This window comes from Ictidomys tridecemlineatus, chromosome 7 (genome assembly GCF_052094955.1).
Source record: "Ictidomys tridecemlineatus isolate mIctTri1 chromosome 7, mIctTri1.hap1, whole genome shotgun sequence".
In the NCBI taxonomy this organism is placed as follows: Eukaryota; Metazoa; Chordata; class Mammalia; order Rodentia; family Sciuridae; genus Ictidomys; species Ictidomys tridecemlineatus.
The window spans coordinates 63302771-63317243 of NC_135483.1; the positions used below are offsets into that span (position 1 = coordinate 63302771).

Sequence of the window (14473 nt, forward strand, 5' to 3'; positions counted from 1 at the left end):
ATTCAAAACCATCACTCCTTTTACACAGACTCTCTTTTCCCTCCCATACTAGATTTCCCTCAGAGTTTTGTGCCATATATCAGTTTAATAAGCATTAATTTGACAGGTTTCTCTTGAGGTTGAAATCCCCAGCCATTAGGTCAGCACTCTTTGGGTACACAGTTACACAGTCACCTATACTTCCAACTGTACATATTGATCCATGTTGACCATCTTCAGCACTAGGGAATTTTTAGAGACACTATTAAATAGTTTGGTGAAGTTGGGAAAAATGAGAAGATTACATTCTGTCCAGTCTACAAAGCCTATCAAAATGCATAACTGAATCAGCTTTAAGCACCCTGTAATTAGCAAATCCTTAGTGTTTCCCAGTGTCCGTGTTTTCTAAGTACCTAAAAATAACTTACTACTAGAATTTGCTCAGGATTGCACAAGACATCAGTTTACAGTTGTGCTGAATCTATGTTTCTTCCCTTAATAAAAATGGGACATTTCTCCCTCAAGTGTCTTTGCTATCTCTTATAATTTTCGGGGACCCCCAAAGGTGAAATATGCAAAAAGCTTTGGTTGGAGCTGTAGTTTTGAGACTTCTGGAAAGCCTCAGCCCATACTACATCCAGTCTCATTAACATCATTGCACAGTTTACTTCTTATTCCCACAAAAGTGCAATATAAGTTATTTTTGTCCCAACTCAATGATGAAGCACATCTATCACACATGGAGTGTTTTAAAAACAAAAACACACATGTAGTTTTGACTTTGTGTGCCCCTCCCTACACCCTCCACCTGTGCTTTTCTTCCATACAGACACCTTGTTGGAAGATGTCCCTTAACCCTGACTCAATTTGGTTTAAACCCCCTATAGGAGTGTGACCCCTCAAATGACCTCACTAGCAACAACCTTGAATTATTCAAGTTTTATATAAGTTACAGATATATCCAGGTGGAAAACCCAGCCACGTAGTACCACACAGTCCTGACCAAGCTGCACCTTTCTCACAGCAGTGGCTGAACAGTTTTAATACCACCCTATGTAAAAGTTTTGTTTTAAACAGAAAGATTTTGGTCAATATAACATCCAAATCAACAACTTGTCAGGTAGCTCAGCGGTAGAACATTTGCCTAGTATGCATGAGCCCCTAGGTTGAATCCCTAAAGCAACTAAATAAACAAATGTCAGATTAGCAAAATTATAAGATGAAAAAAAAATCTTAGGATGGTATATTATATGGTTTCCTCCACACACTTGAATATGCATTCATTCAACAAGTTCTCTACATTCCTGCCTCGTGTTACAACAAAGAATGCGAGAGGCATTTTTACTTATAACCTAGTAGAGGTGACAAGCAGAAAGGCATCAATATTGGCCCCTGTGCCAAGGACTGAATCAGGGTAAAAGGGCACAGGGGACAATATGGAGGCAGGAAATCATTAGGAATCAAAATATTTAATTTTAAACATATAGCATTCTTAGGTACAAACTGTTCTTTACAAGTATTAAGAGTGTTTAACTTTATCTTCTAATCAAAATTGGCAAATCTTAAAAGTCAAAAAGGAAACTGTCATGATTTTTATAAAAGAATTTTAAAAGCCAAAAATGGGAAGAAACACTTAGCAAATTATTCCACTCTGCAGCATTCACATAAGTAATTTTAGCCCCATTCTTGCATCATGTTTAAAAATAAAGTGAGGAGAAAATCTAAATCTTGCAAAGTAAGCAGAGCTTTTCTAATTTCACAAAAATACAGAACAAATTAAATGCCTGTCTCTGCCCAACTTTCCTCCCATATGGAACACACTAATTCTGGATGAAAGAGATCTGGGAATGCCTCTTATGGCCACGGCACAGCTTCCTACAGATGCACTTCCCAAAGACTGCTACAGGGAAACTTACAGCATGGTGCCTGAACAGTAGCTGATACTTGGTAGACTTGACCTATTTAATTCTCTAAATAGATGAAGCAGATGTCTTCTCAACACTTCTTTGCTTCTTTAGTTCTACCAATTACAAACATCGCTGGGACTTTTGTTGCCCATAATCTAAACCTAAAAAATCCACCCATGTAACATCACTTTTGAGGGCTTTTTACATCCAGGATGTACAGATGACACAAAAGCACAGGTATCCCTCACTGAAGTAGCTTTGGGGGCTGCTATGGAGAAATATTTACCTTTATTTGTTCATTCCAACATATTTTTTGTCATTATACATGAGCTCTATTATTATTATTATTATTATTATTATTGCATTACAATTCTTAATACACCTTTATACCACAATTTATCATATCTCTGTATATAAGATATGTTAACACCAAATTCACATCTTCATACATGTATTTTATATAATGATGAGGGTCTCCTTCCACCATCCATGCTATTCCCCTTCTCCCTCTCTTTTCCTCCCACTCCTCTTCCCTATCTAGAGGTAATCTTCCTCCCATGCTCTCCCTCCCTACCCCATCATTCCAACATCTGAGTACCTTTTTTGTGAACTGTACTAAGTACCTACTTTGATACTCAATATTCATCTATTATTGAGTACTACAATGTCCAGGCAGCCATTTCAGTGCTAGAAATAAAAAAGAAAACAAAACGTGTGTTTATCTGGCTCTTAGCAGTGTCTCTTCCAGCCCCAGAAATTACTCTACACCAGGGAAAGTAAACTATGGCTGACCTCCTGTTTTTTGTGTGTGGGCCAAGTGCTCAGTGTGATTACACTTTTAATATTGTTGAAAAGAAATCAAAGAAGAAATTTCATAATGTAATGTAAGAAAAACTGTATAAAATTCAAATTTAGGTGCCCATAAAGTTTAATAGGAACACAGTTACACTCATCTACTGATCCTATTGTCCACAGCAACTCTCAGACCACAGGAGCAGAGCCGAGTAGCTGCAAAGTGACCGCACATCTGGCAAAGCCAACTCCTGATCTAAACAACCCAAAGCATCGCCACAGCCCCATCCAGACAGGCACGCCTGAGCCAACATGAGCCAGAAGTCAGAAGTCTATCTCTAAATAAAGAGCAAAAAGATGCTCCTTTCTTTCTGTTGAATGTGAACAAGAAAGCGTGAAATCCCTATTGCCACCATCCATCTACCTTCTGGGACCCACAAGGGGGTAATCTATACTGAGTGGAAAACCAGAAGGATTTGAATCTGTGAAGACAGTCTGAGCAACAGATAGATTGTTCTTTATCTACAGCCAGCCTGCCTCTGGCTTTCTTTATAATTGAAGTAAATCTCCTAATTATTTATGTGAGTTTGAGTCTGGTTTCTGTCCCTGATAGATGGTGTCCTTACAATCAAATGGGACTGACAGCTGTTAGTCCCTGGTAATGTCACCATCACTGCGTAGTAACTATATTTGCAAAACTCTCACTATAAGTCACTTTTTAGTCAATCCTAATAACTATGATGTAAGTACTATATGGTTATAAAGATGGAGAAAGATTTAAAGATGCTTGAAGAGGTTTAGGATTACTCAAGATCAAAAATTAGGTCTTTCTGGCCAAAGTTTGTTCTTGGGTGTAGTTCAGTATGAGGCTATTTTGTTGTCTAATATCATGGATGCCCCGTACTTTGATCATTTGAAGAAACCATATAACACAAGTTCTATAGAAGAACATCATGGGAAAGGGGAGGGAGGTTTTCAAACTCAGTATATAGGCAGAGACTGAAGAGAGAGTAGGGAAGAACTGACAAGGAAACTTAGTCTTGAAGGATGCAAAGGAGTCAGACAAAAAATGCAAGGTCACTGGTGAGCTGTCATCAAAAATAAAAACAGCAAGTACACACACCAAGCCTGCAGAGAGCAATTTAAAATGGCTGGGGCATGATTTGGAAAAGAGGGTAAGGCCGGCACCAGTAGAGAGGGTAGGAGGAGAAAGATTATGAAAAGCCTCCTTTATCATGCTAACGAATCTGAACCATATCTTGAGTATCTTGTGGAACAACTTGGAGGGTTTTTTTTTTTTAATAAGGAAATGAACAAGATCTTATTTCCAGTTTATAAAAATAGCAATGACTAAAAGATAAAATGGGAACTGTTATGAGTAATCTATGTAACAAATAATAATGATCTAAAATGTTCAACTAAATAGCTTTAGAGTCTGATTTGGGATCTGCACTCCAGTTTTGATATTTACTAGCTTCCTGATCTTTGACAAATTAATTCCTTCAACCTTCCAACTCTTCATCTATAAAGAAAAAAATAAAAACTAGAACACAACTACAGAGTCGAATAGTAAAATAGAGATAAGTATACAATGTCTGACATATTGTTAGCACTCAGTAAGCAAGTGATATGTAACTCACTGTTTCTCTTTGTCGTTATTGGTCTCATTCAAGTTTATAGCTCAGGAGTGCTATAGAACTGGGAGCCATCAATCAACAACAGTTAAAGCTATGGAGAGTATGTCATGGAATCAGAAGGGGGTCAAACAAGGAATCATCCTGGGAAGTGCTTTTAGGATTTAAGTAGTATGTTGCCTTTGGCCAGAAAGACCTAAAGAGAAGAATGAAGAAGAAGAGCACATACTACTGATTTGTACTATTTGGCTAAGTATAGTACACAGACCAGGGTTGTTTTTTTTTTTTTTTTTTGTTGTTGTTGTTGTTGTTGTTAAGGTTTCTATAGATTGCATTTTGGTCTCCATTAAATAAAAAAGAGGTGCATATGCTATAGGTAAGGATGGAGGAGGAAGAGAATTCCCAGAAGATAACTGATATCTACTGTGGGTTCCTGTAGAGTCCCAAAGACTCACACCTCAGCCTTTGATTTCAAATCAAGTAACCTGGATGGGGACCAAAGGACCCCAACAGTTGTGACTGCCAAGATGGCAAATATTATCTGTGTTGCAAATCATCTCCACTCACCTACCACACTCCCAAACTTTCTCCTTAGTTTAAAGAAAGAGAAGGGTTTCACTGAAATGATATAATAGAGATGTACCTGCTTTGTAAGCTCAGTTATTCATATTTTCACATGTAAATTAGAGCAATCTTTCTCCAGTATTCTCAACTGTATTGGCTTCTGCAGACACCACAGGTCCTAGATCCTACCTAATTGCTACAGGGATAATCAGCCTCACGGCAGCTGGTCTGCAATGTCAAGCAACTCCCAGGCTAACTTCCACCCATCATGTGACAGATGAGGGAGCTTGAAGGATGGCCTCTGATTTCTCTGCAAAAATGAGAAGGAGCCATCTGCCAAAACTGAAGGACAATAATAAGGTCTTGGCTCAATGAGTTTGAAATTTGAAATATCTGGTGTTGAAAACATGAGTAAACAAACTAAGAACACATAAAAAGCCTGAAAGGCACCAGTGAGAAACCAGCTGAGGGACTGGGTCTTAAACACACTTCACAGTTCATTTCCAGCTCTTTCAAATAAACAAGCTAGCAAACTGTGCTCCCTCTTATTCAATCTTACGCCCTTACTCATGCACCTTAAATGTCTTATTGATCACAAGAGAATTCTAAAAATTAGCCTGAGGACTTATTAACACAAATGCTGCATTACCACTGGAAGAAAGCAATAAAATAAAATTAAATTAAAAAGTTGCTTAGGACATTTAGACTTTTATATACACTAATTTCATCTTTAAAATGTTCTACCTCTGTAATCTTACAGAGCAAGCATGCACATGAAATTCTGGGCTATATTTGGCATAAACATCTATTAATACCTCCACAGCAACAAAGGAAATGGTCAATAATTGTGACTTGGATCTGTGCCACGCACCCTAGGCCTCTCTTTGTGCTGGTTACAAATAGACTGATGGGCCAAAAAGCACGAAATAATCAAATAAATCTTGAATTTCAAAAATAAGCACTATGTTTTGTTCATGAAGAAGTAAATTCAATTTTGACCACACTCATGTACCTGGTGCTAGTCCTTATCATTTGAGGAGGAAGATGGATTCCATATTGAGTCCATCAAACCAAATTAGCAGTATTAAATGGTTTACTATGTAGTGATCTTTTAAAAGCAACTTTATTTTGTTACAAAGTAATAACTGGCAGGTGATGCCTATATTCTGCTTACAAGAGGTGCAGCTAAAACCACAAACCTTTTGCCAGAATGTTTTGAAACTTCAACGACAGAACATTTAGAAAATAACTCACTTACATGAGCCTACAAAGAAAGTGAGAATGTATCTTGTTCAACCAGAATCAAAAAGAAACCAAATTTAAATAATCCCACACACATTTAAAAATAAAGCTATTTCCCCTCATGCTTACCCACAATGTCCCATGCACGATAAACCAACAAAAAGGCTCAAATGAGTTCTACTCAATGACTAATTCTATACAAACTTTGCCAAAGAATAGAAAAAGGGGAAATACTCTTAAATTCATGTATGTGGCTAGGATAACCTTTGAAAACAAAACCAGGAATGAAAATTTTTGGTCAATTTTACTCAGAGATTTATTAATAAAACTAAATAATATTTACAAATATATATAAAATCGCCAAGTTGGAGAAATGTATGTGTAGTTTTTAACTAGAATACCTGTTATTTTAGCTTAGTAATGAAAGCACAGAACTGGAAAAAAAAAATACACACACACACACTTTTTTTTTTTCCCCAATAGATGCTGAGAAAATACTCAGAACCAATCATAATTAGAGAAGGGTGAAGTGGAAGAAAGAGGAAGTGGGGAATGAAGGAAGAAGAGAAAAAGAAAAGAGGAAAGAATATCACAGACCTACATTCAGCATGAAAAAAGACATAAAATACCAGCAAATAAAGAAATGTATATAAGGATAATTCAGCTTCACCACATGGAATGGCAATAAAGAAAAAGAATTTGACAAATTCCTTAAACTAGAAATATAAAAAATTTCCCCAAAAGTGATAAAAAGTATCTGCAAAATATGCAGAGTTGATATTCTACTTGTTGAACAAAGCCAGAATGTTTGCTCAAATCATTCCTACTCAGCAGTATTCCTCCAGGGTACACAGTAAGGCAAAAAAAAAAGTGGCGAAGAAAGAAGTTGGGCATTTCCCATTTAAGGGTGACAGGACATGTACACAGAAAAATCCCAAAGAATAAATTCAAGGTTTTTTTTTTTTTAAAGCTCCTAAAATTAAAAAATAATAATAATTTAGTAAAATCATAAGATCTAAGATGTAGATATCAGCTTCATGTCTATATATTAGTAACATTCAATAGCAAAGTGAAATTTCAAAAAAAATATATCATTTACAATAGCATAAAAAAACTTAAAATATTTAGAAAAATATTTAACAATAATGCATAAGAGTTCCGTACAAAAAACTTAAGTAAAGGCAAAAATAACTTTAATACCCACATAAATGATGACTATATCACTGTTGTGGAATGGAAGACTCAGTGAGATGTTAATTCTCCCAAACTTGGGTCTATAGATTCAAGGTAATTCTCATGATAAGCCCTAGCATGCTTCATTCTGTAAAACCTTACTCTAAAATGTGCATGCATGGATATACAAAGGGACTAGAATACTCTTAAAAGGAAAACAAATTTGGAAGATGAACACTATGTGTTTTTAGTAGTTACTTACTATTTAGCTGGAGTATTCAAGACTGTGTCATACAAGCTTAAAGAAAATAGATAATAAAAAATAGAATAAGGAATCCAGAAAGAGACCCATATTTGTACTCTCGTTTGCTTTATGCCAATCACACCAAAAGCAATTCAATGATGGAAGCAAAATCTTTTCAACAAATTGTGCCAGAACCCCTGGACAGCTATAGAGGAAAAAATACACACACACACACACACACACACACACACACACACACACCCCTAATCCTAAATTAAACTAAGAAAGATCACAACTTAATCATAAAAATGAAACCTAAGAAACTGCTAGAAGAAAATAGAGTAGGACAGCTTTGTGACTTGGGAATAAGAAAAGTTTCTCAGGACAGAAAGAGTAAAAACAGAACACAAGAACAGATGTCAACACTAGAAATATTTTGCTCTTCAAAAAAAAGTATTCGGAAAACCAAAAGGTCAATTAACCTGGGAGAAGTATTTGTAGTATGTGTATCTGGAAAGACCTTCCATCCAGAATACATAAAGACACAGGCAAAAAACAAAGAAGTAAAAAGTGGTGAAAGAGTTACACAGAAACTTCCCCAAAGAAGAGAAATGTGTACAATAAGCACAAGAAAAAATCTTGACATCACTAGTAATCATAGAAAGGCAACTGTAAACTGTAACAAAAAGCCACTGCATACCCAACAGAAAAGCTAAAAAATTTAAAAACTGACAGCACCAAATGATGGTACATATGCAAAACAAGTAGAATTCCCACACGTTGTCAGTGGGAGTGTAAAATATACTGTACAACTGCTCTACCAAACAGTTTGGCAGTCTTTTAATAAAACTAAATATATACCTACCCTATATCCCAGCTATTCCTTTCTTGTATTTGCTCAAGAAAATGATGAAATATATCCACAAAAAAAAAAGGGGGAAGGACTTCTATAACAGTCATAAAATTTTCTTCATAATAGACTAAAGCTAGGAATAGCTGAGGTGGCCATCAACTCAAGAACACAAATTGTGCCATACTCTCAGAGTGGAATACTTTCAGAAATAAAAAGAATGAAGTACTGTGAGCAGCAGCATTGATAACCTCAAAATCATGAGGCAGAGTGGCAGAAGCCCTTACACAAAAAGTACCTGCAAAATAAATTCTAGAATAGGCAGCACTAATATATGGTGGGGGAAAAACTCCAAAGAATGGTTGGCATCTGGTGGCAGAGAGAGGTGCAAGGCACAGTTTTGAGAAAACTGTAAGCATATGTTTGAAAAAACTTTCTGAGGTGAATGAAATATTCTCTATCTTCATAAGGTGTTGAGTTACATAGGTAGATATATTTATAAAAACTCTTCAAATCATACAGTAAAATTTGTGAAATTCACCATATGAAAATATTACCTCAGAGGAAAAAAACAAACAAATGTTGAGCTCTACTTAATGGCAAGCACACATTCAGGAAAGTGAGGTATACTGATGTTTACAACTTACTTTGAAGTGTATTAAAGAAAAGGATTAATTAGTGGCTATGACATGAAGCAAATATAAATATTAGTAACTGTAGAATTTAGGCAAGGGAGACTTTAAACTGGAGGTGCATATTTTTAAATTTTTCAGAAAAAAAATATGGTTAAAAAAAACTATCAAAAAATAAAAGTACCAAGACTAACTCTATTAAAAATGGTTAAGCTGGGCATGGTGGAACATGCCTATAATCCCAGCAACTAGGGAAGCTGAGGCAGAAGGGTGGCAAGTTCAAAGCCAGCCTCGAAACTTAGTGAAGCCCTGTCTCCAAATAAAAAATATAAAAGGCTGGGGATGTGCTTCAGTGGTTAAGTGGCCCTGGGTTCAAATCCTAGTATGGAAAAAAAATGACTGGATCAAATTAATTATAAGATTTAAATAAGAAATATTATGCTTATGTGAAAGAAGACTCAAGATCATAAATATGTGTATTTGTCCCAAATTATTCTATGAATTCAACAAATCCCAGTCAAAATCTTAAAATGTTTTTCATGAAACTTACTTGAGAATCTCTTCCACACCTGTTTATATACAACTCCTCCACTCTGTCTATACACAAAGTACACACAGGCTGGAGCTGATACTTCAGATTCTGTAGAAAGAAGGCACATTCCTCCAACAAAAGTCTTATTATCCATTCTTTTAAAAAAATTGAATTAGATCTCTACCCACAACATAATTTAAAAAAAAAAAAATCTACACCTAATAAGGTAGAAGTCTAATTGCAAAAAATAAATAAATAAATAAATTTCCTAATTTTTTAGGAGAAAAACAAAGAATATTTCATGAAATGTTACAAAAGATGTCTTAAATAAAACACAAAAGCACAAACCACAAAGCAGAAAATAAAAAGATTCTACTCTTAATATATCAAAATCATAAAAGTCTGTTCAACAAAATAGAAAATGACAATGTGGATACTAACAGGCTGGGAGAAAACCTTTACCATACAAATAAATCAAAAGGTTTTGGATTCAGAAAGACATTTTTCAAATCAATATGAAAAATACAAAACAAACAGTAGAAAAAGAAAAACCGGCAATGTATTTGAACAGGAAATTCATAAAAGAGGAAACACAAATGACTAATGTCACTAGTAATTAGGAAAATGAAAATTTAAACCATGAAAGCCTACTTCACACCCATTATACCTGCAAATATTAAACCTTACCAAGGATAGTTGTACAATAGGAGATCTTATCCATTGTAAGTAGGAGTGGGAACTGATACAACAACTTTGGGTTAACAAAAATAAAGGCAATATCTATTTAAGCTTAATATGTGTGTCCTGTAGGACCAAACAATCGTAATCCAATACATATCCTAGAGAAACCTTCAGACACATTCACAAGGTGATAGTAGAAAAGCATCCAGGAGTAACATGACTTTGAAAGAAAGCAAAGTGGTCTTAATTAGACAGATCAATAAAAAGTGACAGATTCATTTGGTGAAGGACTATACATATGAAAATAAAGAACCAAAGTTTGGCAGAATCTCAAATGGTGTCTAAATAGTTAGTATAACAAGTAGAGCCTGTTTTGATTTGGATCTAGGAGTCTCCCCTGAGAAGCTCATGTGTTAGGCAACATGGCAATGTTCACATGTGAAAAAAATAGAATACGAGAGCTAAAACTTCATCAGTATATTAATCCACTAGATGAATTAATATTTGAATGGACTGTTGGGTGGCAACTCTAGGCAGGTGGGGCATGGCTGGAGGAAGTAGGTCACTGAGGTGTGCCTTTAGGGACTATATCTTGTTCCTGACTCCTCAAATTCTCTCTCTTTTCTGGCTGCCATGAGCTGAACAGCTTCTCTCTGCCACACCCTTCTACCATGACGTTCTGTCTCACCTCAGGCCCCAAAATAATGGAGATCATGGACCATGGACTGAATCTCTGAAACTGCCACTCTGAAATAAACTTTTCTTTCTCTATGTTGTTCCTGTGAGGTATTTTGGGCACAGTGCATAGTCACAAAACTTTTACCACACACTAAATAAGTACATGTGTATTTCTATACAGAGAAGATAGATACACTAAGTAGTTTTCATATATAACAATAAATATATTTACATATATGGACACATAACATGTAATATGCAACACAACATTATGTATGTATTATTTCTGTGTATTGGCATGATATAAAGAAATGTTTAAGAGTAATTATAAGAACAGTATTTATAAGAACAGTTAAAACAGTAGATCACAGAAGAAATTGCATGTATATGGTTATGTCTTATTTTTCACGTGTATTATAGATACATGGGTGTTCACTACATTATTCTTTATACTTATCTGCAGGTGTTCAATACATAAAATTTCAAACAGATGCAATTTGAACAAGCAACACATAAATACTTTTATTTTAGAACAGACAGAGATGCAAGTATTTTTTTTAACCAAAAAAATGAGCCTGTGAAACAATTCACAAACTGATTAGAAAGCATCTTGCTCAAAATTATTTGATTCAGGAACAAAAAGGTAAAGTTAAATGATTGACATTCTTTTAACAGATATTTCACACATAGATTTTTGTGTTAATGTAAGAAGAAAAACAATTGCTCCTAAATAAAATTTACATGTGAACCAAAGACCAAAGAGTTTTCCAGTATACTATTCCAGAATAACCCAAATTAAAAGCAAAGTCTGAAAAGTAGGAAAACTGTGCGCGTTAGCAGCATAGTAAACAAGAAGTAGAAGTAAGACAGGATAAAATAACAAAATAGCCATGACTATATACAGTGGCAGAATAGAAATAACTGTCAAGCCAATGTTAAACATAAGAAAAGGCAGTTACAACCATGGTAGTTGTGGAATAAACTTATTTTATCAAACAATATCCTCTCACTTTAAGTTGGGACTGCTGCTTTCTGGCTTCCACACAGAATGAGTCACCGGGTTAAATCTGTGGGCACACATGGAGGAGAGAAGTGTTGGCATTTCTCCAAGTTCAGCAACAGATTCTTTTTTCCACTACCAAGGCTGTCCTTGGAAACCCTGCCATAACTGGACAACCACCCACTTCCCCCATTTAATTCACTAACCATCTATTCTTTGAAGCACAGTGAAACTATGTATGGCAGGTGAAGAAATTTACAAGACTGGGCAAGTCATCTCAACTCACAGGGGACCAAAAAGAACTCCAGATCCTTTAGATCTTCTGCAACTTTTTTTTTTTTAATGATTAACAGAATAAGCTCAAAATCCTGTCAGCTCTCATAGGTTATCTATCAGATTTGTCTGTAGACACCATCAATCTGATGGGAGCTAAACAGCATTCAGTGATTTGCCATTAAAATAGAAGCACATCAGACAAGGGTAACCAAGACACAACCCTGAAAAACAAATATCAAATACCAAATCAAATGCCTAAAGCACCCTCTTATCTGAGGAACGAAAGATAAAATTAAACTGCAATCTTGGCTCCCAGCAGTATTAGAACAAAAAAGAAAAAGTACTGAATTCCAGAAAATACCCTTTCAGCGGGCCATAGGTAAGAAAAATAGGAAAAAAGGAACATCTTGAATTTCTATTTGTATAACAGAAATGGCCAGAAATGCAGAATGAAACCAGACACGCATTCACCCAAAGAGATTTCTCCCAAACATATATGCAGTGCTAAGCAGCTGGATACTGGGGTGGCAGATGAAAGAGCCAGATGGGCACTTCCAGGTCTCCCAGATGGCTGCAGCTTTCCCCCAAAGATTCATATAAGTTGTAAAATGGTTCTATTTGCATATAGTTCTTTTAATTGAATTTATTTTCAATTTGTACATAAAACCATAAAAATTATACATATTAAGAGTACCGTGTGATATTTCAATATAAGTATACACTGTGTATTATTTAAACATACCCAATTCTTCAAATATCCTCTGATGAAAAATTTCAATATCTTTTCTTATAGCTTTTTTGAAATATACCGTACATTACTGTCATCTAGTCACCCCACTGTGCAATAGCACACCAGAATTTGTTGCTCCCATCTAACCTTACATAGAGGATTTATTAAAGGGAGGCTACCTGAAAATATTTTGTACCTTAGTTAAAAATAAACAACTTACAGGAGATGCAGAAGAACTGTATTCAAAATGCAAACTAAATTGCACATTTTCATGATATTAAAACTGTAGCTAGAGTACCATCAAAAGTTTAAATTGTATCTTCATTCCAGAAAGAAAATAAATTACAGAATTTCAAAAGATTAGCTGGCAAATTAGCAACTTAAAGGTGGATGTGCAAATGGAATACCTACACAAATATACTCTGAGTAGTGCTCAAAGCCACAGTATACATGCTATCTCAAAAGTATCCATTTGACTTGAAACATATATGCTACACAATATAACTTTTTGTACATCAGAGAAATTCAAGCATGCAATCACCTGCTTGGATCTACCCACATTTTCATATTCTCCAACTCTCCTACCATCAGAAGTACTTTAGTGGAAACACAGAAGCACAAATTGTAAAATTGGTCTTGGGCTATTGCAACTCAAAAAGAAAGCAGAGAATAAGTCTTCCTGTTTGAGACATGTTGAGAGACCTGCCGCATAATTCTTAAGTAAATAAAAACGCTGGTCATCAAACTTTCTTCCAAACTGCATTGCCTTTCTGGAGAAAAATGGGGTTTCCTTGTTTCTTTGGGATCAGACAGCACAGGAGTTATGTTTGATGCCAACCAAAAATCTGACAGACAGCTCACATGAACTTCTACCCATATTACTTTGGTGGTAATTAGCTGACAAAATAAACCCCATATATTGATTTTCTAAGAATCTATGACACAGATGATTTTTAATTGAAGACTGAAATATATTTTTTTTCCTTTTACTTCTCCACCACAGATTGATTTTTTTTTTCTTCTCAAAAGGTGTTCAAGAACTATCTCAAAACATTTTTAGTTAATTTTGGTTTTATATGATCTGGCCAGGAAAGACAAATGCTATTAACTAAACAACAACAAAAGCACACAATTCTTGTAGTAGATAAATTATGGCCTTCCCATCTTTTCATCATAGTGGAAGATTAAGCAGCTGGCACTAACTGATAGCCTCTGCTTAAAGGAAGGAAATTTCACCAGGACCTCTTCCCTCCCCAGGTGAAGGGAGCCAGAATGCAAACAGCAGCATATTGTATATTTTGGTTACTCAGCAATCTTAAAAACATTGAAAGTAGAAAGAAAAAAGAAAAACACTGTAAGTGTGTTTGTAAAAGACCAAAAACCCACCAAATGAATTTGTGTATATATCTATCTTAAGATAGCATATAAACACATTTAATTCTAAATAAGATAAGCCTAAATAAGACTGCTTGAACAAATTTTTACTATTAAATTTCATATTGTGTCCTTCAACAGATGAATAGAGAAAGAAAATGTACATGCACAATGGAATACTACTC

General features: G+C 35.2%; 1 protein-coding gene across 4 annotated transcripts in view; it reads right to left on the reverse strand.

The window, feature by feature from the left end:
• Asph (aspartate beta-hydroxylase) overlaps positions 1–14473 on the reverse strand; it is a 213439-nt gene that overhangs the window by 194063 nt on the left and 4903 nt on the right. The gene's annotated exons all lie outside the window — the stretch shown is intronic.